The 25,967-nt window shown below is 38.8% G+C and overlaps 1 protein-coding gene across 2 annotated transcripts in view; it reads right to left on the bottom strand.

The window, feature by feature from the left end:
* LOC127426206 (immunoglobulin superfamily member 21-like) overlaps positions 1-25,967 on the bottom strand; it is a 395,310-nt gene that overhangs the window by 270,513 nt on the left and 98,830 nt on the right. The gene's annotated exons all lie outside the window — the stretch shown is intronic.

The raw sequence follows: 25,967 nt of genomic DNA, 5'->3' as shown, positions 1-25,967 counted from the left end.
GTACATGTAACAAAAACCTTGCTAGCAACACACTCAAACTGTTTTATTATACTGAAATATTTTCCAGGACAAATAATTATTTTTCTTATTTTCCATGACTTTTCCATGACTGGAAAATTCTTTATTAGGTACACCTGTACATCTACTTATTCTTGCGATTATCTAATCAGCCAATCATGTGGCAGCAGTGTAATGTATAAAATCATGCAGATATGGGTCAGGAGCTTCAGTTAATGTTCACATAAACCATCAGAATGGGGAAAAAATTGTGATTTGGACCGTGGCATGATTGTTGGTGCCAGACGGGCTGGTTTGAGTATTTCTGTAACTGCTGATCTCCTGGGACTTTCACACGCAACAGACTCTAGAGCCACGGTTTTCAAAATGGGAGGCATGCCTCCCCAGGGGGGCACCAGAACTTGTCAGGGGAGGCATGGAGATTGATTATAAATTCACCAAGTATAATCAAAAGATACATAAATACAATAAAAATGTATTGTCAAGATAAATGAAAATTAATAGCTTAATGGACCGTAGTCCAGCTTAATAGACTGCGGCTTTATGCCATCATAAAGCTTTATGAGCACATCAACCGTTGCGCAAGCACGAATGTCTCCGCTCGCATGCGCATTTACTTCATACACGCACAAAACTGAATGCGCGCTCTCAAATATATGCTGCTCTTTTATGAAATGTCCCTGCTCTCGCTCATAGAGTGCGTGTGCACGCTCAAAACGTGTCCTGTGCACTCGCAAATCTAAAGCCATATAGTTCTGCCTCTGTTCATCCGTCACGTCCACTGTTACGAGTTCAACATCATATTGGGTCGATGTGTCTTCCTCAGTTTGTGACACGTACAGTTTCACACAGAGACGGACTCTGGCTCATGTGATGCGAGTTAATCACAAATATAGGCTAAGTACAGTTATGTAATTCCATTGTCATAAGGGAAAATATGTATTTTTTTATAAAAAATAATGCAGAATACAGTTTCACATTATTAATATAAATATTTATAGCCGTTAATCACGAAAATGATTGGTTTGAGCTGACAGAAAGGCTACGGTATCTCAGATAACCTCTCTGTACAATTGTAGTGAGCAGAATAGCATCTCAGAATGCATAACAAATCAAACCTTGAGGTGGATGGGCTACAACAGCCGAAGACCACGTCAGGCACTTAATTAGGACCATAGTGTTCCTAATAAAGTGCTCAGTGAGTGTGTGTGTGTGTGTATATATATATATATATATATACTGTATATAACAGTTCCCTTTTGGGTGAAGGTAGTGACATAAATTACACATCTCACCTTTAACAGATCTAAAGAGTGTTCTGGAACATATCAAACTAAACATTTAGATAGAAAGCAACTATTCAACAATCATGGACCATGCCTTCCTGAAAACACGTTTAATTACAAAATGCATGTTCACTGGCTAAATCTATCAGAATGTAGATGAGCTATTTAAACACTGAGTGTGCCTCTTTAGATTCCACACCTAATTGAAGAATAGGAGATCATTTTTCTCACTAGGCAATTAAAACGCTTCAGAAGAGCAGCCGCTGTTACTGTAAATATTTCTTGATTGCCTCTTGTTCCGTTGCAGTTTTGGCACATGGAGAGAAGAGCTAAAAAAGAAAACTTTAGAAACACACACCTTTCAGCAGCATGAGGAAACAACAAACAAATGAGACCTTAATTAATCCGAGAGTTACTTATATAAAGTTTGCCGAGACAATTGGTATTTTTCTCTCATTAGGTAACAATGGGTATTTTTCCACAGTGATTACAAGAGACCAGCAATTATGCACAATGCATTCCAACTTAATGATGAAAGTTGCCTTATAAATAAAAAGCTCTTCAATCAAGATTGTTGTTAATGAAAACCACCCTCACTGTGGTTCTTAGCATATAAGCATTACAATTCAAGACCATAAACCAATGTGCACCAGGGAAATTATTAATTATGTAAGCTGATTAAAACAAATTTGTCAAATCAATGATTGACTAATGAGTTCATATGAGGCTAACCATGTTTGATAGTTATGAGCTTTTTTGTCCTTGTTATGCTGATTGCTTTTAGTGCATTACTATAGGTTCCCCATTGAGCTGCTCTTTATGCAATGGCATTAAACAAACTACAAACAAATAAAAAGCTTTATTTTGGAAATATAGGAGATTTCAGATGCCCACACAATCCAAATGTATTACCTCACTTTAGATAGAGTCCTGTTTGACAACCAATTAAGAGACCCAGGACAAAACTGCACAATCAATGCAATCACGGCAAGCATCACTCAACATTGAGAGAATTGTCCGTTTTGTTTTCTACAATTAACAAACGTTTGATGAAAATCCTGATTTGTTCTTTATATAAATCCATTTAAAGCTCAAAGTTATGGTTACAGGTGCAGACAAACCTGGAAACCGATAGTTCGTTAATAGCACCTCAATGGGTGATAGAATCTGCAGCCCAAGTCTCATGTGTTAAATGGGCTTTAATATTCAAGGGTTTATGATGAAACAAGTGGGAACCGTGAGCATTACAAGAAGATTTGTGAGTGATGAACATGGATGATGGCTGATTTATGCTGCTTAAAAAGATGATCCGCCTCCTGGAGCTGGGACTGAGTTTGTCATGAAGTTGCTTTAAGATGATGCGTGTTCAATCAGAATGATTTACTGTTTAATGACACGCTTGAGCCCAGAGACCGTTCGGCTTAGGGATGCATGACACATCTCTAATCTGCCTCCTCCCAATTCACCACAGAATAGACCGCAATCAGGAGCCCATATCAGCCGCTTCTACACTCAAGGGTTTTAATTGCTGTAGGCTGTCGAAATTATCTCTCCTACTCTACCGGCGATTGAAGTGCTGAGTCTGATGGAGGGGTGTGGGGAGAGTGTAGACACGTGTGACCAGATGCCCAGGTATCGATGAACCAAACACAGCTGGTCGGAAAGAAGTTTGTATGGCTAGAACTGATTTCTAGAGCTAGAGAGCTAGATCTCTCAAATATACAGTCATGAAGATTGTTAACAGATTAGCATTTCAGCACTTTTACACACATCTTTTGTGCTATTATTAAATTTAGTTATACACACATATATGGGTGTTTCTTCAACTTCGGGCACTTTCATGTCTAAGGAAATTAATTTTATATATATATATAATAACTTCTTTCTTTTTGTTTTATGGAGGTCACATTAAAACTGACTTGGAAACTTTCACTGCCTTCATAATTTGTTTATTTTTTATTCCTTTTATGTGTTTATTTGACTGTTTTAGTCTTGTCTCAGACCCATACTTTCAATACTAAACAATGAATATCCCTTTTAAAAATACAAATTATTACATGTTTAAAATGATGATCATCTAAACAAAGAGTGAAATAAACATACACCATTTCAATATTTATTTTGTGAAAATTATTTATATCCATTTTTCAAAAATTACACCAAACCATCAATTTCCATTAGCTTCAGAATTCTATTAAACATAATACAGAATTTGAAATGTGCTGGAAATGACACTGTGGTGGGAGTTTTATGACTTTCAGAAAAATAAAAATAAAAAATAAAAAAATGACAAATCTCCTGCGATGCATGTACATAAGCTGTTGGACATTTGTTGAGAGTGTGAACAAATGTTATAAGACACTTTTGTTTTCTGGTCCAAAGTGCTAAAAGTACCAGAAATAGAAGAAACACCTATATACTGTATATATATATATATATATATATATATATATATATATATCTCCTCCTGAGACCCAAGCGTGACTACTGTGTGCATTTTCCACTGTCCTTTCTGATTTGTAACTACTAACACCTAATAAACATGCAAAATAAATAAATAAATAAATAAATAATACCAAGCTATAAAGGGTCAGATTTTTTTAATCAAATTGTTTATTATGTTTCCAGGAGTGTTGGTTATTCGTGTTTTTGAGACGTTAAAGACATTTCATCAGAAATTAGCATAATTAATTCTGATTCAAAGTAATGTCCAGCATCATCCAATCACTGCCAACCATGTTAAAATAAAATTATATATTATAAATTCTGAATCTATGTTCTGATTATCATTGTCCCATGTCTGCCAAACATGTTGAGTGGTTCAAACATCATCTGCTGTCTGAAACTGATCTGTTGGTCAGATTTTAGGAGTGAATGCACTTAGCTGCATGGAGAGCTATAGGATGCTTCCTCGCTGCCTATTTAGTGAATGACTTAACCTCTAGTGTGCTGTCTATCTGCACTGGTCTCAGAACAGTTCGAATTGCACATTATTTTCATCCTAGCTCCATATAAAATGCTTTTGGATGAACCCATTGATTCTCAATGTGATAATGCACAGTAAATATAGGATTTCTAAGGATAAAATGCGCTAAAGTACACATTAGTGTACATTGTGTTTAGCAGTGTGGCGTTTTGCGATAAAATGCTAAAATTAAAAAAATGCCATATCGGATGAAACTAGAGACTTAAACAGGTTTCAGTGTAAAAATGTAATTAGGTTTCTAACCAGATGTAGTTTATTTGGCATTGCTCCCAAACACAAACTCCACTGTGATTGGTGCCATGTTGTTTTGTCACATGGCTCTGTGCATCAGAAGTTTAACCCTTTACTGACAGCACAGAATCTCCTGAACTAACACATATATATATATATATATATATATATATATATATATATATATATATATATATATATAAATATAATGGCATTAAACGGTCATTAGCCATGCTGTTCTCATGAAATCGGTATCAGCATCAATATCCACATTTTCACAATCACCACATTTTGTTTTCTTCGTCACTCAGCAATGTAAAAAATGACAGTAAACCCAACTTTGACTAGTAGTTATAGTACACACAATATTTTTCATTCATTCACATTTATTTTGTTTTGCAGACCCTTTCCAAGGTGACTTAGAAATGCTGAAAAATTCAAACACAAGCGGTAAATCATATGGAGTCAACAATATTAACAGTGCTGCAATACCACAGACCAAAGTCCAAAGCTGTATACTGAAAGCACAAATCAGTAGAGACAAAGAGAATGGAATGGTGGCAGAAAGTGGCTGTCAGATGAACGTGACTTTCAGTCATAAAATGGGCAGGTTAACCCTACCTTTTCTTTTGGACAAAATAAGCAGTTAATACAGGATTACAACCAATGGTGATAACTATTTCAAAGCTAAATGATAAAAGTATGAAATCTAGCATGTGCTAATAAAAGTATCAAAATAAGGCTTGTGATCAGTGCCGGTCCTACCCCATTTGGCACCCTAGGCAAGGCGTTATCGGAACGCACAGGGCGCAATTTGTTCGACACATATTGGACACATGCTAAAATGGGCTTTGTAGATCGGCACCTCCGAAGCGATGCCGCGCTAGGCGCTTGTCTATGCCGCCTAATAGGTTGACCGGCCCTGCTTGTGATATACACTATACTTCCACTTTGAATTCAGTAATCTCCACATACAGAAACCTATTCCACTACAGATTACAGAATACATGCTGTAAAATGCAATTTGTAACGTATTTCGTTAGATTACTCAAATTCAGTAACGTAATCTAAATACTTTGGATTACTTCTTCAGCACTGGTAGAAATATTTCACTTGTTTTGACTATAAAAACTCTGCCAGTACAGTAAGACAAAATACACATGTTAAAAATACATTCTCTGAAAATCCTAAATATCTTATGCAGTGTTACTTCTTGTTTTAAGGATTTTTAGATATTTTTACAGGAAAACAATACATAAATTCTCATCAAGAATACAATTTTTACCCTAATATCAAAGGTCTTACGAGAGAGAGAGAGAGAGAGAGAGAGAGAGAGCGAGAGAGAGAGAGAGAGAGAGAGAGAGAGAGAGAGAGAGAATATATGACCTAATGTGGATTTTCTTGATAAAAAAAAATGATAAAAATTGGTAACAGGTGCATGTAAAATGGCAAGAAATAGCATTTTTAGCTTAGCATAAAGCTAAATGTTCACATGAAAGTTTACACAAGGTTTATTTCTATTTCTTCTGCTCCAAACTTACTTCAGACTTACTTCTCTGTCTGCTCGTATGAATGTAACACATCATAAGAAAGTGTTTCACCACTGTTCAAATGCACTTTGGATCACATCATTTATATGTATAAATGTTTTCCATCTGAAAGGACTAAATATTAAATGAAACAAATGACATTAAAATACAAAGTAATCTCTTCAGTAATCAAAATACTTTTTGACTGTAACTGTATTCTAATTACCAATGATTTAAATTGTAATTGTAGTGGAATATAGTTACTAATATTTTGTATTTTAAATACGTAATCCCATTACATGTATTCCAATACTCCCCAACCCTGCGTATACAGTATATATTTAAAGTATATACCAGAGGCCTGTTGAATGCTTGATTCTGATTGGTTGACAGACATTTTTAAGGTGTGCAATTATTTTTCAGTTAAAGCACGACTATGAAGTAGTTCCAGGTCTTGACCGCATAACGGTTACGTATATCTTCGCCAAATTATTTCAGTTATTTCAAACAGTCATCCTTGATAGCACACGTACATCACCCAGAAATCTATTTGATGTGAGTGTTTAAATTTATATTACGTAGTTTGCTCATCTGCAATTTGTCTATAAGACGTTTATATGTCTCTGATGTCAATAAGACATTCAGCAGATGTATTTGAGATGTTTATAATTTTCAATCTTTTTAAGATGAATGTGAGCTATCTGGTGTACAGGCTACCTGAGCAAAATAACCAAATAAACAGACATTGGCTAAGTAAATCGGTTAAGAATGACAAATAATGTCTATAATATACAACATGTATTTTAATATCTGTGGAAAGCACCCTCACGCTCCCTCTCTGTCACTCTTTTGCTCACCCCATCACACAAAAACACATATACATACGTACTCACATAGACACTCGCAGGCAACTCACAGAGCCTTGATGCCAACAAAATATTTCTTGATAAGAAGAGGATTTTTTGCTGAACATGAGGTGCAACAAAGAACCTTTACTTTTGAAAGCATTCATGTTTGGCTTGGTCCTCTTGAGACTCTTTGTGGTCTATCTCTTCCTCTCAGTCTCCCTTTACTTAAACCCAAAATCAATCTGTCTATCTGTTTTTGGCACAGGTCACAGACGAGCAGCATTTGGAGCTGGTGTTCTCAGTCAGGCAAACAACCTACTGCAAACATGCTGTAAGACCAAGACAACAGGTCTACTTCTGCATTCCAGCTTCTTTTTTTTTTTACTCCACACAAAATGCAAGTTGGATGTAAATATGCTGAGCTCTGCCAAGGTCCAAAAAAAGGGGCAGTCAGCATAGAGTGCTCAAGTGACATGCAAACAGTAATGCCCTCATATATTTATTATGGCAAATGGAATGTTCACAAACCATTCGGCACAGAGCCAGTGTCTCATTCGATCTATTTAGAATCCAGCCTAAAATATACTGAAATTATGGCGAAAATTCTTTGGAATCAAAAGCCCATAGGCACAATAATCTCATGTAAAAAGATTACATTTAACCTAACTTGAATCTAACCTTGAGCTCTTCTGAGTCATAACAGTTGTATCAGGCTATATTTGCATGACCTACAAATTTTACAAGTTAAAATATTAAAGTATTAAAAATATTAGCCTTCAAGGGATAGTTCACCCCAAAATTTAAATTCTCTCATTATTTACTCACCCTCATGCCATCCCAGATGTGAATGACTTTATTTCTTCTGCTGAACACAAACAAAGATTTTTAGAAGGATATTTCAGCTCTGTAGGTCCATACAATGTAAGTGAATGGGTACCAAAATATTGAAGCTCCAAAAGGCATATAAAGGCAGCATAAAAGTAATCCATATGACTCCAGTAGTTAAATCTATATCTTCAAAAGCATTATCATAGGTGTGGGTGAGAAACATATCAATATTTAAGTCCTTTTTTACTATAAATCTCAAATTTCACTTTTAATTCCACATTCTTCTTCCATATTTCTTATACTTTCTTTACTGTGAACTGAACAGACATAGAGGATATTGTATAATATCCAGGTAATCCAGGGCTGGGGCAGAAGGCAGCGGGGAACAGGACCGATTGGACCGGGTAGGTACAAACATGACAGGAATCTAGACTGACCGACAGACTGACTGACTGACTGACTGACTGACTGACTGACTGACTGACTGGAATAAACAAACACACAGGACTGACTGGAAAACAAGACGAACTGGCAATGGACAGCAAACATGAGGAGACTAAAATAGGGAGAGAAATCAACAGGTTAACAAGACAGGGCAGGTGTGACTAATAAACTAATAATGGGCAAACAAGGAGGCAGGGTATGATGTAAGACAGAGAGACACGCGGTGATACAGAAACAAACGAAGCTACGTGCTCTCACAAGACAACAAAACACCCGAATGGCATGAGTGCACATCGCCAAGACAAGGAGGTAATATACATCCATACCAACAGACAAACAAGACGAGAGAATGCATAGCAACACCATAACAAAGCGATGCTATGTGAACGTCATGTGATGCACGCAACAGGCGACAAAAACAAGACAGGACATCTGTGCGAGGGTTCGGCCACCTCAGCACAACATGAAGACAGCTCATGACCCGAGGCGCACCCGTGTTCACGAGAGACAGAAAAACTATTGATGCGAGTGCATGCTGCCAAGATGACATAAGCGTAATGCACCCACGTCAATAACAGACAGACATGGAGCACGAGTGTCCGGATCCCGACACAGACCGAAACTGAACCAGACAGGAAGTCAGGATCCAGACACCGTGCTCCCGACATGAAACAAGACAGACTGAAGAGCGCACGGCAGGGAATACAACCGAAACCGTGCGCTTACACAAAGACAGACAACAAAACACAAGACAGACATGGGATGATAATGCCACGGTCCTGTCAGACAAAAACCCAGACTAACAGATTGACAGGACATGATAATACAAGTCATTCTGGCCAAGGTAATTGCTATTCCATATCTGCAAATTCTGCTATTATATAAAAATCTTGGGACAGTAGTTCCAGAAATGTGATGGTAGGTAGGCATTTGTGAAATGTTGATGCATTTATGACATTTGTGCATTGCTCCATCAAAAACAAGACATTTTAGTATTCCCATCTGTGCGAGATGACATTTGCATGTTCATCAAGCATGCAGCCTACACAGTGGAAATCGCTTTATAGGTTACGCAATTATGATCACTTAATCAGTGGACATGAAGTAACATTCACTCAGTTTTCCCTGTGGATCGTGGTGATACAGCCTTTTCAACATCAGCTTTGATGGATCATCTATATTCATTAACATGCATTCATGCCGTATATTCATGAAAATTAAGTCATGTTTTAAAGTGCCAGCTTACACATATACACACTTTAGCTATCTAAATGGGGATATACAATAATGCAATAGACTTCTATTGTTTATATATATAGCTTTTCATAACTACTGTACTACCAATCACTATAAAAACTTTTTGCGTTTTTAGAATATTTGCTATAATATAACTACTGTATAGCTGAGTAAACCCCCACACACACTTGCACATATATTTGCAAATACTGTACATACTGTACAAACATACACAGACTCAGTTAGCTGTATTGTTCACGTTTCTGTGCTGTCTGGTGTCTCACAAAAGTGGGTAGAACCTACAGAATATTTCAAGTATATAACAGTTATTCATCATTCTGAATCATAATCAGAAACAGAATCAGCTTTATTGCCAAGTATGCTTACACATACAAGGAATTTGTCTTGGTGACAGGAGCTTCCAGTTTACAACAATACAAAAACAATACAAAAACAGCAGCAAGACACAGATAATAATAATAAAAAAAAAAAAAAATAGTTATACACATACGTACATACACACACAGACACACACCTACATAGAGTTGTGCTCAAAAGTTTACATTCATAATTGTGAAAATTTGGCATTGATTTTGAAAATATGACTGATCATGCAAAAAAAACTGTCTTTTATTTAAGGATAGTGATCATATGAAGCCATTTATTATCACATAGTTGTTTGGCTCCTTTTTAAATCATAATGATAACAGAAATCACCCAAATGGCCCTGATCAAAGGTTTACATACCCTTGAATGTTTGGCCTTGTTACAGACACACAAGGTGACACATACAGGTTTAAATGGCAATTAAAGGTTAATTTCCCACACCTGTGGCTTTTAAAATTGCAGTTAGTGTCTGTGTATAAATAGTCAATGAGTTTGTTAGCTCTCATGTGGATGCACTGAGCAGGCTAGATACTGAGCCATGGGGAGCAGAAAAGAACTGTCAAAAGACCTGCGTAACAAGGTAATGGAAATTTATAAAGATGGAAAAGGATATAAAAAGATATCCAAAGCCTTGAAAATGCCAATCAGTACTGTTCAATCACTTATTAAGAAGTGGAAAATTCTGGGATCTCTTGATACCAAGTCAAGGTCAGGTAGACCAAGAAAGATTTCAGCCACAACTGCCAGAAGAATTGTTCAGGATACAAAGAAAATCCCACAGGTAACCTCAGGAGAAATACAGGCTGCTCTGAAAAAGACGGTGTGGTTGTTTCAAGGAGCACAATACTTGTTGACCCTCTCCAAACATAGCACTATTTGGTCTCGTCACTCCAAATTACAGTGTGTCAGTGTGTCAAGGTGTTGTCGGGCATATTGTAAACAGGCTTTTTTGTGGCATTGGCTTCTTTCTGGCAACTCGACCATGTAGCTCATTTTTGTTCATGTATCGTCGTATTGTGCTCCTTGAAACATGATTTTTGCATGATCAGTCATATTTTCAAAATCAATGCCAAAATTTCACAATTTCTGCCAGGGTATGCAAACTTTTGAGCACAACTGTACATACACACATACACATACACATATGCAGTCCTCTATGAATAAAATGTTGCAGCACTTTAAATCACACAGAATATTCTCAGTTGTTTGAGCTGATTCTTATCATTTAATGTGTTCGTTTGAGTATCCTATACACTTTAAAACTGCTGTTGGAAGGAACTCTTGGAATAAACATATCTTTTATTATTTGATTTATTGAATAAAAAAAAAAAATAAAAAAACATTATATGAAGGACTATCATAATGTAGCTAAACATTTCAGTTGTGTGATGTACTTTGGTCAAAAGTTAAGTAAAAAATCTCTTACATCACATTGCAATGATTTTTTTAGTTTTTTCAACTTTCCCTTTTTACTGTTTATTTTGTACAGTGTAATAATAAAATAAAATCACACAACTATTCTATTTCAAGATTACACTTGATATATCTAAGTAAATGACCTAAAAATAACATTAAAATTGTTATATTTCAAGATCAAAGTTGTTATTTTTTTAGATTTATTGCCAGCGTTCTGCAGTCAATGATACAGAATATGCATGTGCTATCTCATATTTCAGCATACAGTATGACAGGATTTATCATGAGCTACACTCAACCTGCAAAGGATTGAAATGCATACATAATCACTACAAAATAACAACATTAATTCTGAAGTAGGCTAAAGCAAGACTAAAATAAATATTTCAGAAAATACAGGAACAAATGTGCTGTTGCCAATGCATAAGTGTTTTACAGAATTTATTTTTTTAAGAGCAAAAGTGTGCATGAGCCTATACATTGAGATCACATGACTAGCTGAATAAGACTCGCTTTATCTCATGAGCACAACAGTGCCCGCCCACCTTTTCAGCCATCTTGTTTCTGGAAGTGTTTTTCTTTTTTCTTTTTCTCCAATTTTTCTCCCCAATTTGGCATGCCCAATTCCAAATACGCCCTAAGTCCTCGTGGTGGCGTAGTGACTCGCCTCAATCCGGGTGGTGGAGCACGAATCTCAGTTGCCTCCACATCTAAGAACGTCAATCCGCGTGTCTTATCATGTGGCTTGTTGAGCACGTTACCACGGAGACATAGCGCGTGTGGAGCCTTCACGCTGTTCTCCGTGGCATCCACACACAACTCACCATACACCCCACTGAGAGTGAACCACATTATAGCGACCACGAGGAGGTTACCCCATGTGACTTTACCCTCCCTAGCAACCGGGCCAATTTGGTTGCTTAGGAGACCTGGCTGGAGTCACTCAGCACACCCTGGATTCAAACTCGTGACTCCAGGGGTGGTAATCGGCGTCTTTACACGCTGAGCTACCCAGGCCCCCACCGGAAGTGTTTTTCTAATTGATTTTTACCATTGGAATTTCATAAAATCCTTGATAAAATAGGTCTAAGCCATGAACCAAACCAACCAGATGAATTACTACATTACAAACATTGATATGAAGCATAAAAAAAGTATTTGAAAATCAAAAAGACTAAGATACAAGACTTAACGTCTTAAATGAGGGAATGAACTACAATCCCATGAAGCATTGTGAATGATGTAATTGAATTAAAAACATTTAAACTTTTAAAGTTTAAAGTTGTTGGTTATAAGTACAGAAACATTATATGTAATTTTATTGCAAAGTATTCAGAAATCCACAAATAAGTAGTGTGAGAGTGTAGTCATACGAGTGGGCTCTTTGCGCGCTTTATTAGCCGCGATACTCTGATCGGGGGATCTTTTGTTTTGGCAACATGGGTAGTTCTTAACCATGAATTCTGCTATTAACGATTTAAAAAAAGTTGAAAAATGCTGACTAATGGCTTGAACAGAAGCATCAACAATCTATTAACAATCTCAGAGCTCACAGTTGGTCTGTCTCTAAAGGTTTATAAGTTATTGTTAAAAAACAATTTGCCTATGGAGAAAATAGATGGGATTTTTACAACCAGAACCACACATTTGCACTCTATAATAACCCTCATAATTGGACATTTTCACTCGCTGGATAAATGAATCATGGCTGAGTGCAAATATTAGTGCATTTTTACAATGGATATTTTTTGAGCCAAAAGGTCTTTATCATGCTAAAATGATGCAGTCAATGCTACATATTACTCATATGTAGCAAACTCAAAATTATGTTCCACAATTCTTCATATTCATTTCGGTTTCACATTTGATTTCAGTCCAACCAAGAAGCACCATCCAACAGCTCTCCAAAGCAAGTCTGATAAAGATTAAATAGCACAGTGGCTAGCAAATAGATATTTTCATCTGTTTTAATAAGGCAAACACAACCTTTGCTGCCAGCTTAATCCAGACTAGCGGCCGGGGTACAAGGTCCTTGTAGAAGAGACAGACAGTTGTTTGACTAACCTCTAAGATCAATCATGGTTTGTATGCTCAATCAGGAGACCCCAGCATCGCTGCAGGTCACATGAGCAACGGCAGCCCTTACGCAATGGGACAGGGATGGAATGGAGAAACGGCTGCTTCACTGTCAAGCTGGAGAGAGTTCAAGTGAATGTGAGTGCATAAATACTAGAGTCAATCTATCAAAGTCAAACACGCAGTTCTGTGTTCTTGGCCTTATGGAGTGAGGCCCTCCAGTAAGTGGTCCTTTGCATTGTCATCTCTCTACCCAAAGCCTATTGTCTCTGTCAAGTGTTCCTCCCAAAATAAAGCACCCCCCTCATTGTAGAGAGATGCAGGTGAGTGAACTGCACTTCAGTCGCTGCTCCACCCTCACATGTTAAGAAACTCTTACAGTTAGCATTGATGCTAAAAAGGCACAGCTCAATAAAAAGATCAAACAGAGTGTTATGGTTGGTTGACAGAGCTCATTAAGGGTGTGATTCTCTCTCTCTCTGTGTGTGTGTGTGTGTGTGTGTGTGTGTGTGTGTGTGTGTGTTTGTTAACTACTGCCCATTCAGCAGAAACAGAATCAGTAGTTTAAACACTTCTTCACATTGGAGCTGTGGCCTAGCAGTTAGTGCTAATTCCCTCAAAGATGTGCGCGTTTATGATGTTACTCCCACACAGACAGGAATTTGCTGCACAAGGCAGACTAAGGCAGAAATGTGTTGAAAAAAGCTAGAGATTTCTTAAATCAGAGCTAAATGAATGGACGGCATTTTGACTGTCCATTCGCATGCCCATTGATTTTCAGTATGGAACTGAAGCCGATTAATTCACAAGACAGAGGCCACTTCCTAGACTAGTACAGAGATTTCAAGATCATTGCTGCACCAAACAGGATCACACACACAATAAAAGTTTTCTGTTTTCAAACATGCAGAAGCCCATATAGAGACAATTCATTATTTTTATTTTATTTCTGTCATGTTTTTTTTTTGTTTTTGTTTTTTTAGATCAAAACTGCTTTTTCTTGTGATCTTGAAAAGGATGGATGGATGAAGTTTGATGAAAGGATGAATTGATGGATGATGGATGGATGATGGGTAGATGGATAGATATATAGATTTGGATGGATGGATAGATGGATGGATGGATGGATGGATGAGAGATAGATGTATAGATTTTAATCAATGGATGGATGGATAGAAATATAGATATTGATGGAGTGATGGATGGATATACAGATTTTGATGGATGGATGGATGGATGGATGGATGGATGTACTGCATAGATTTTGATGGATGGATGTATAGGCTATGTTTACTTGTACACCAATACTCTGATTATTGCAAAAATCAGAGTATAAGGAATAATTAGATTAGGTGTTTACATGATTTGGACAAACCATTTTAGTGACACGCACCCAAACTGCACCCGAACATGTCGCACATTTAGAGGAATTGACATGAAACACAGACTCCTTCATCGTGAGTTGGAGATGCATCCAGCTACAGACTCGCATCAGGTTCAACTATTGGTGAGTTGTGTGAGATAACACGGACGCTACATGACCAAAGCAGCTGCGGGGGAAAGATCAAGTAAGATCAATGCCATTCTGTGCACGTCTTCTGTCATGTTTCCATCAAAAGCAGGAGAATTTTGTCAAATATTTAGTCAAAAATATAGCATTCAAGTGCATTAGAATTGTTTCCCATCATTGTGATTCCAAAACACCAGTAAACACAAATTCATGATGGAAGATAGAGATAGATTCAAAGGAGAACTGTGAGGAAAAACTGCAACACTTTTAAAAAATTGTAATATAAAGAGAAATACACTACTTTCATGTAAAGCGTTTTCTATTAAAAAAACAAACATTATTAACATTATTGTTGGGGCTGTTTGCAACGAACTTGTATTTGCATCCGTCAGTGCTGTTTTTCATTTGTTTTCCAATGAAATAATGCTCTAGTTAAGGGGTCGGCAACCTTTTTGACATGGGGTGCCATTTTTTTTATTTTCCTGGTCAATGGCTGTGCCGACAACCTCTGCAAATATGTGAGTTTCCGAAGTTTGAGTCCACTTGTGATAATGTTTCTATTTTGCATTTTTCTAGTTTAATCGTTTATTTTTCATTACATATGATATTATCAGCATATAGTTTGAGTGAAAAATGTGTGCAAAACCCGATGATTATGATATAATCATGATCCTGCATGTGAATTCTCACAGAGCATCTTGTGAAAGTGTAATTTTGAGTGTGACCATGGTTTAAGGAGGGTGTACCTGTATGCTGGGTTGGAAATCTTACGGATTAATAGTGATGTTTTCCTTATTATGAGATATTCCTTATTATCACGTGTTGTTCTGAAAGCAAAAAGAAACAAATTAAACACGGAATTTAGGCTGTCATCCGTGAAGTCTGACTGAAGCAAAGCGGGCGCATTTACTCACGTGATTAACCGAAAGTGAAGCGCTGCTGGCTCGTGATGCGCGAATGGCTTGCACGCGCTGCACGAGTCTGTTGGGTATACTGCAGTCTCGTCACATTTTAACTTTTTGTTTAGCCTCCCATTCAGCTCATGAAAACAGGCTGCTGATCATGAGGAAGGATTACATCAAGATGTACTTCAAGATGTTATATAAATAAAATAGTCTACTCCTCTCTTGCCGTTGCTGGAGTGTCAGTGATTACCCCTCCACGTGTCAACCATAGGTTGCCGACCCCTGCTCGAGTTGGACCTCTTTGACAGCTGACAGTTTGTCAGGTAAAAAGAACTTCATATGTCTTGATACACCTGCATTCTGCTTGTTGCGTCTTGCGTTGTTTTAGCTTAAGGGTGCGTTCGGTGCCAAGAACATTATCGGAATGAACGAATGTATGATTCCTATATAAGAGTGACATCTCTCGTAGAAAGCCAATGAGCCACATTACCCACTGCTGGCAAACATGGCAAAAAATATTTTGCGCAACAAGCACCGCGTCTGAAATGGTGGGAAATGAAATGACCCCACCAAGAGATCACTGCTCAATCCTAAAAAGTGGACATGCTCTTTCTTTCCAAAATAAATTTACAGGACTACTGTACATATCACTCCTAATATCCGACCAAAAGTTTCAGGCTGCAGATGATGTTTGGACCACTCAACATGTTTGGCAGACATGGAACAATGGTTATCAGTACATAGATTAGCAGTGATTGGATGATGCTGGCCATTACTTTGAATAAGAATTAATTATGCTCATTTCTGATGTAATGTCTCAAAAACATGAATAACTAACAATCCTGGAAACATAATAAACATTTTTTGCACTTTTTATAGCTTAGTATTTTTTATTTTTTTATTTTTTTATTTTTTTATTCCACAATGTAGTTTTGCTGTCCATATATGTGGACATACATTTTTAGGAAAACTATTTGCTCAAGAAATGTATTTATTTAAATTGTTTTGCTCGTTTATTAGGTGCTACTAGTTACAAATCAAAAAGGGAAAAGGAAAATGCACACGCAGTCACGCGGGGGTCTCAGGAGGTTATATACAATATGCATCTTGCAATCTTAGCACAACAGTATCAGAATCAAAATGAATGAGGGTGTTTTTTAGTCTGTTTTTTATGGCTCAACCTTAGCTATCAAATGAAGGACAGACAAGGAAGCTTGAAACTCAATTACTGCATTTTTTATGTTATTTAATTTTTTTACATGAAAGACCACTTAAGCGCATACTAATCCAGGTGGCCACTGCCCCCTTTTCCCCTTGAAAAAAAAAACAACAACAACAAATGTGTGAGAGCGGACCTCAAGAATGTGCTGTGTGTGATTGCACAGTATCCCTCACAAAACTGATAAAGAATACCGTTTCCACCCCAACGAGAATTATTCATCAGAGCGGAGGCCTGAGGTGGCAAAGAAGCAAGTGAACCTGTATTAAACAGTGCCGGAAGAGAAGACAGCTGTCCCTGCCCACATTCTTCAGACAGCAGGCTGCTGTTTCCAAAGCCTCATCAGAAAACAAATTAAAGAGGATTACGATTACTGTTTGGCACTAAAACTACTCCCTGCTTTATTCAGCTCGAGGAACAGCACAGCCCCGCCTGGTGTCCAGGACACTGACCTTTTGGTCGTTTTCTTTGGATTTTCAAAAAGAGAGCAGAGATTGGGTTGTAAAACAGAAATACCACAGACTTTATGGATGGGCTGTTGTAAAATTAGCTGTCATCTGGTATTCTCATGTTATCATTTGATATATGAGTGCACCTGTTTGCACCACTCGTTTTTTTAACGCTAAGATTTTTATATGCTTACATCAAAAATATTTCCATCACAATCAATCTAGTTAGCCCTTTTCTCTTTTGACTGAAATAACTTGGCAGTTATGCTGAGAATAAACAAATGTACATTTTCAGCATAAGAAAATTTGATTACTACCAGCATTGCACATTTGTCTTAGACACACAGTGACAAAGTGAGCAAGCCAAACAATACTTTCCAACAGCAGTTTTTCCACAGAATGCATTCATTGCCATTTTGGTTTTTATTTATTTATTTATCTATATTCCTTTGGTGAGATGTAAGCACTCACTGCATTTATCCACTACTGCCGCAGCCATGATGATATAGTCGTATCCTTTCAAGGAGACACCATTTTTCCAGCAATTAATTACAGTATGTCTTGTAGGGAAGGGCTGAATCGAGAGCGGAATGACAATTTCTTCCGACCTCCACATATGACGTAGGTTTGGTGTACAAATTTGACTCTGCTCACTTAGAAGTTTTTATCTGTGGAGGTCCGCAGACGGAGGCGTGCGCACACATTACAAAGGGTAAACATCAGTGTAAATCTTTCCATTAAATGGAGCTAATGGTTACTGGAACTGTGAGGTGATTACCGCATTCCTCACTCTTACAACTTTCAGTTTCCCTTTCTGAGGTGACAGGCCCGTGTTCGGACGTCAACGCACCTCCTCCTCTCCCTTACAGCTGCCACTGCCCGCGCACACCCACTCGCACGTACAAACACATTTCCTTGTGATGAGTCAAGGGCATCCGCCACAATTAGCGGCGATGCTGTGGCAATCAACTCCCCACAAATTTCACTGTATCGCCGCAATGACGGCCCACGATTAATCAGCCTATATTATCCTCAGCGTCTCAGCTGTGGCTATGCTGTCATGCTGCCGATTCATCCTCGAGTTTCGGGCTGTCACAGAGCAGGTGTGAGAGGAGCTAAGCTGAGCTCGTCCCTCGTGTCATCATCTCCCCGCCACTGTTACACCTTTCAAAGTACAGAGGAGACTCGCCAGACGCATCAGCAGAGACGGGCGGAGAATAGAATGGGGGGATCAGAGGGCAGCGTTTTCAGCTGAGTGGAGCCCAATCTGACAATAGCCTGGGGAGATCTCTATCGCCACCATCATATTACATTTGGTGTATTTCATTAAGATAGAGAGGGGAATCTTAGCGGCTGACAGTTCTATTTGTTGTACCCTCGGATAGCACTCGTAAGAGTGAAATGGTAAGCATTCTTCCTTTCACAAACTTCTCTATCTCTCTAGCTCCGTTCCAAAACCTAGTGAACGGCCTCTGGAAGTGGAATTTTTAAGATGATCTTTGTAATTTTCTCTTGTATGCCAGCTTAAAGGGATAGTTCACCCAAAAATGAAAATTATCTCATCATTTACTCACTCTCATGCCATCCCATATGTGTATGACTTTCTTTCTTTTGCTGAAAACAAACAAAGATTTTGGAAAAATATCTAATTTCTGTAGGTCAGCACAATGCAAGTGAACGGTGGCCAGATCTTTGAAGGTCCAAAAAGCATATAAAGGCAGCATAAAAGTAATCCATATGACTCCAGTGGTTAAATCAATATCTTCAGAAGCGATAAGAAATCTCCACTTTCACTTTCACAATCATCTTTTGTTTTTTGGCAATCAGCAATCTTTGTGCATATTGCCACCTACTGGGCAGGTAAGAGAATTTAGAGTAAAAACTGACTTAAATATTGATCTGTTTTTCACCCACACCTTTCATATAGCTTTGAAGATATGGATTTAACCACCGGCGTCATATGGATTAATTTTATGCTGCATTTATATGCTTTTTAGACCTTCAAATTTCTGGTCACCATTCACTTGCATTGTGAGGATTTACAGAGCAGAGTTATTCTTCTAAAAATCTTTGTTTCTGTTCAGCAGAATAATGAAAGTTATACACATCTGGGATGGCATGAGAGTGAGTAAATGATGAGAAAATTTAAATTTTTTGGTGAACTATCCCTTTACAATGCAGCTCTAAGTAAGTGGCTCTGTGGCGCTATCAAAACATTGCTTTGTTTGTTCGAGTGGCCTGTCGAGCCTCACACAGCAACATTGACTCGACCAAAGGTTTGCGTTTTGGGGCAGAACTATCTGTTTGTACAACCAATGGAAGACGGGGGAAGTTTGTGATATACCATGTGTTCCAAACGGGATAAATCAGCCACCGGATGGCCCTTCGAAGAGAGAACAATCATGATAGACATGCTGTAAGATCACTTCAAACAGAATTTCCAATAAAAATGACTTAAAAGGTGAATTCAGAATAAACTTTATTTTTGAGCCCCACACCTTTCATCCCTACAAACCTCTCACAGTGGATGGTCTTTGAGGGGAATAGGGCATAGGCATGATCACTTCTGAATGGAATGCACCCTATTTTTGCAATAAAGCGCAACAGTGTCCACCCAATTTTTCAGCCGCCCTAGTCTCTGAAGTATTTTTCTCATTTATATTTTTTGATATTTGCAATTGCTCCAAGAGACGCAAGCGAGGGAAGTGAGCCGGTGCGCTTGTGAAGCTTTGTCAACATGGATTTAGGACTCCGCTGCAGAGTATTCATCTGCCAGATGTCCACTCCCTCGCCAACAAAACGGACAAACTGCTTCTGCTCACTCAAACAAATAAGGACTTTTCTAATTCCGCTGCTCTGTTTCATGGAAACCTGGCTGAATGAAGCCATACCGGACAGCGTGTTACATCTGCCGGGCTTCCAGCTGTTCAGAGCGGATCACGTTGCGGAATCATCTGGGAAAACGAGAGGTGGTGGAACATGCTTTTACATCAATGGAATTTGGTGTACAGGTGTAACAGTGTTGAAGAAGATGTGCTGTCCTAATTTAGAACCGCTCTTCATCAACTGTAAAGCCCCATTCACACCGCCAGCGACATCGCGCAAGACAGCAACACGATCCTATTCATTTTCAATGAGAACACAATGACTTCCGGCAACACGAGCTGCCACGGCCGTTGGCGACAGAGATCGCCGTGGAGAGCGACAAGACAATGTAGCGTTTGGACATTATCAAGACGCTCAATCTGCTCATCTGGTCATAAAATCTCCCCCTTTCCCCTTTTTCACACTAAATCACTAGCCCGGCTCCAACAGTCTACAAGATAATGGTCACTAAAAGACCCTTTGTCACATTAGTTGCCTTTGCAGATGCTAAACAGAAACATCTCTATGTCTCTCCTGTAACTTCAAAGGCATTCCACAAGTCACCCCCGTGACTACCCCATCACCGGGCATGAAATGCCATGCGATGGAGAAACACTGAACAAGCAAATACACATTCCCTGCATTTAACTCATAATCAAACTATCCCAAAATGTATATGATATAGTCTATGTATGTCCCGATGTTATACTAACCTAGTTATTATTTTTTAGTTAAGTTATGAACTCTTTTAATGTCTGCAGACCCCATCTGTTTGGTATTGAAATGATCCTCTCTTTATGCCTTAATTAATGGTGTATAGTATTTTACTGTAAAATGCATTATACTATTTTTATCATACTTTGGTGTAAAACTGTACAAATTCCTAGACCACCATAAAACATGCAATAGGCTGTGAAGGGGAACAAAGGAAGATTTCTCCTGCTAAAAGTTGGCACCTATGATTGGTCATTTTAAAAAAGATGGGTGTGAACTGATTTGGCCTTAAGAGACCTCTGCTCAAGAATATCTTTGCTCATTCCCTTGTAGTACGGACACTTTCCTGACTTTCCGGCAACTTGCTTTCAAGTTAAATTCGTTCAAATTTCCCGCGGACAACCGATCTCTGGAAGAATCCAACGAATGCTTCAGCTCACGAACTCACCGAGAATCTCCGTATCCTACACGCATCCGGACTCTTGTTCAGCACCAAAGCCAATGCAAGTAACCGTTTTATAAATAATTAGATGCATCATTAAGCTTTGACCCTTTTATTTTAAGGTGATTTTGATTCTTTGATGGTTCTCAAAGGTTGTAGTTAACTGATTGTAAATCTTGCCATTCTTTGCTCTTCTCTCTCTCTTTCTTTACTTTTCGGTATTCTGTATATGTATTCTATGCTTAAGTTTAGTTGTATTTACCCGTAGTTTTTCATGTATTAAACTCATTATATCAACGCTTGATTGTCTCTGTGTTTACGGCTCACACATAAAAGTCACTTAAACGTTGATTTTGCTACATGCTTTTGTACTCTTAGTACTATAGAGAACAAGTACTTTATTCTTTTTGGCCAGAAGAATATTCATTCTTAAGAGTTGATAGAAGATCGTACTGTCGGTTCGGTGGACGAACAGATCAGTCGATTTAGAATTAATTCTGCTAAAATTAATTCTGAAAGATGATCTATATATATTTGTAATTAATTATAACCCATTGCATCTGTGTAGAAAGGCCTGAAAAGCATCACCAAGTCAAAACACCACCCCCTCGCTCTGTAGAGAATCAACAAATGGCTGATGACCTGAAAGTGCTTTACTGCAGGTTTGAAAAGCCCAGTATCACACCCCTACACTGCTCTGATCTTCACTTCACACACACACCAACATCTCCTGGAACACCCCTACTCCCCCCTCCTGCTACTCAACCTGCACTTATGGTCTGTGAGGAGGATGTGTGCCGGGTCTTTCGGAAACAAAAGACTAGGAAAGCTTCAGTCCCAGATGGTGTTTCTCCTGCCTGTCTGAAAGTCTGCATTGACCAACTGGTCCCCATCTTCACACAGATCTTCAACAGATCACTGGAGCAGTGTGAAGTTCCCTGCTGCTTCAAACACTCCACCATCATTCTGGTCACCAAATAAAACAAAATCACAGGACTTAATGACTACAGACCTGTCACTGTCATGTCTGTGGTCATGAAGTCGTTTGAGAGACTGGTTTTGGCCTACCTGAAGGACATCACTGGACCCCAGCTAGACTCCCTTCAGTTTGCTTACTGAGCAAACAGGTCTGTGGATGATGCTGTTAACATGGGACTGCATTATATCCTGCAACACCTCAGCAGACCTAGGACTTATGCAAGGATCCTATTTGTGGACCTCAGTTCAGCCTTCAATACCACAACCAAACTGGCCCAGCTCTCCATGCCCACCCCAATCGGTCGATGGATCACCAGCTTTCTGACAGAAAGGCAGCAGCTAGTGAGACTGGGGAAACTCACATCCGGGACCCTCACTATTAGAACTGGTGCTCCTCAGGGATGCGTTCCCTTTCCACCACTCTTCTTCCTGTACATGGATGACTGCATTGCAAAGGACCCCTCTGTCAAGCTCCTGAAGTTTGCAGACGACACCACGGTCATCGGCCTCATCCGCGACAGTGACGAGTCTGCATATAGATGGGAGGTTGAACAGATGGCTGTCTGGTGCGTTCACAAAAATCTTGAGTTTAACACACTCAAAACAGTGTAGATCATAGTGGACTTCAGGAGAACCCCCCCCCCCCCCCACTCCACCCCTCACCATCCTGTACAGGACTGTGCCAGCAGTGGAGTCATTCTGGTTCCTGGGCTCTACCATCTCTTAGGACCTGAAGTGGGACACCCACATAGACTCCATTGTGAAGAAGGCTCAGCAGAGGTTGTACTTCCTTCACCAGCTGAGGAAGTTCAACCTGCCACAGGAGCTGCTGACACAGTTCTACTCGGCCGTCACTGAATCTGTCCTGTTTACATCTTTAACTGTCTGGTTTGGTTAAATCAGACAGAAGGGAAATACAACGGTTAGTCAGGACTGCTGAGAGGATTATTGGTGCCCCCCTGCCCACCCTCCAAGACCTGTACGTCTCCAAAGTGAGGAAACGTGCAGGTAGAATCACTCTGGACCCCACACACCCTGCCCACTCCCTGTCTGAACTGTTACCCTCTGGCCAGCGCTACAGAGCGCTGAGTGCCAGGACATCCAGGCAAAAGAACAGTTTTTACCCTCAGGCCATTTTCCACTTGAACAATTAAACTGCCTTCAGGACTCCCCCATAGTGCAATAATGTAAATAAATATCTCATGTGCATATGTAAGTTCCCATATTTAATTCAAAAACTGTACATACCCCTATCTTGCACATGCATTACCACTTGCACATGTACATAAGCCATTCTATATGTCCTATTATTTGTATGTCTATTTATACTCTTACCTTGTTTTATATTCTGTGTCTCACTGTTATGTACTGTGTGCACTTGTTTATCCTATCGCAAAAATAAATAAATAAACTCCTTGTGGACGTGAGAACACTTGGCAATAAAGCTCATTCTGATTCTGATAAGCCGTGAACCAATCCAACCAGCTCTGAGGTCATTCACAACATTACAAACTTTGATTTGAAACAGGAACAAATATTTGAAAATCGGACAAAAAGACAAAGTTACAAGACTGTGTACTTAACATCTTTAATGAGGGATTGAACTACAATTCCATGAAGCATTGCGATTGACGTAATTAAATTAAAAACAATGGAAATGTACAACTAAATATTTTAATTAGCTGATTATAGAAACTAGGGTGTTAGGAATTAGCAGGTTAGCACATTCCTACTAGCCCCTGTTGGTAGATGATGGAATTGCACCCTGATGGCAAAAAGCATGCTTCCCCATTGATAGCCATTGAAAAGTAGAGTTTTCTGATGAAATAATTGTTTATTTCAGTATAACTGAACTCTGCGAGTAAATTTTCACATATGCAATATACAGTGCATTCAGAAAGTATTCGTACCCCTTCATTTTTTTCACATTTTGTTATGTTGCAGCCTTATGCTAAAATGCTTGAAATTATTTTTTATCTTCACATCAATCTACACTCCATACCCAATAATGAAAAAGCTAAAACCAGATTTGATTACTTTGCAAATGTATTAAAAATAAAAAAAATGAAATATCACATTGACATAAGTATTCAGACCCTTATCTCAGAACTTAGTTTAAGCAGCTTTGGCAGTGATTATAGCCTCATGTCTTTTTGGGTATGATGCGATAAGCTTTGTGCACCTGGATTTGTGTATATTCTGCTGTTCTTCTCTGCAGATCCTCTCAAGCTCTGTCAGGTTGGATGGGGACCGTTGGTGGACAGCCATTTTCAGGTCTCTCCAGAGATGTTCGATTGGGTTCAAGTCCGGGTCACTCAAGGACAGTCACAGAGTTGGCCCTAAGCCACACTTGTGTTGTCTTGGCTGTGTGCTTAGGGTCATTATCCTGTTGGAAGGTGAACCTTCGGCCCAGTCTGAGGTCCTGAGTGCTGTGGACCAGATTTTCATTAAGGATATCTCTGTATTTTTCTACATTCAGCTTTCCTTCAACTCTGACCAGTCACTACCGCTGAAAAACACCCCCACTGCATGATGCTACCACCACCACGCTTCACTGTTGGGATGGTATTGCGCAGGTGATGAGCAGTGCCTGGTTTCCTCCAGACATGACACTTGAATTTGAGGCCAAACAGTTCAATCTTCATTTCATCAGACCAGATAATCTTGTTTCTCACAGTCTGTGAGTCCTTTAGGTGCTTTTTTGTGTGTCTTGCACTGAGGAGAGGCTTCTGACTGGCCACTCTGTCATAAAGCCCAGATCAGTGGAGGATTCCAGTGATGGTTGTCCTTCTGCAAGTTTCTCCCATCTCCACAAATGATCTCTGGAGCTCAACCAGAGTGACCATCGGGTTCTTGGTTACTTCTCTTACCAAGGCCCTTCTCCTTTGATTGCTCAGTTTGGCCATGCAGCCAGCTCTAGGCAGACTCCTGGTTGTTCCAAACATCTTCCATTTAAGAATTATGGAGTCCACTGTGATCTTGGGAACCTTCAATGCAGCCTATTTTTTTGTTTTTTGTAGCCTTCCCCTGATCTGTGCCTTGACACAATCCTGTCTCTGAGCTCTGCAGACAGTTCCTTTGACCTCATGGTTTGGTTTTTGCTCTGATATGAATTTTCAGCTGTGAGACCTTATATAGACAGGTGTGTGCCTTTCCAAATCATGTCCAATCAGCTGAATTTGCCATAGGTGGACTCCAATCAAATTGTAGAAACGTCTCAAAGATGATCCAGAGAAATGGGATGCACCTGAGCTAAATTTCAAGTGTCTTAGCAAAGGGTGTGAATACTTATGTCAATGTCAGTTTTTTCTTTTTTAATACATTTGCAAAGTTATACAAAATCTGTTTTTTGCTTCGTCATTATGGGGTATGGAGTGTAGATTGATGTGAAAATAATTTAAAGCATTTCAGCATAAGGCTGCAACAACAAAAATGTGAAAAAAATGAAAGGGTCTGAAATATATACAGGGTTGGGGAGTAACGGAATACATGTAATAGTATTATGTATTTACAATACAAAATATAAGTAACTGTATTCCACTACAGTTACAATTTAAATCAGTGATAATTTGAATACAGTTACAGTCAACAAGTATTTTG

This window comes from Myxocyprinus asiaticus, chromosome 35 (assembly GCF_019703515.2).
Source record: "Myxocyprinus asiaticus isolate MX2 ecotype Aquarium Trade chromosome 35, UBuf_Myxa_2, whole genome shotgun sequence".
Lineage (NCBI taxonomy): Eukaryota > Metazoa > Chordata > Actinopteri > Cypriniformes > Catostomidae > Myxocyprinus > Myxocyprinus asiaticus.
Note: the sequence above shows the minus strand (reverse complement) of the source record. Positions and strands in the feature narration are given on the sequence as shown.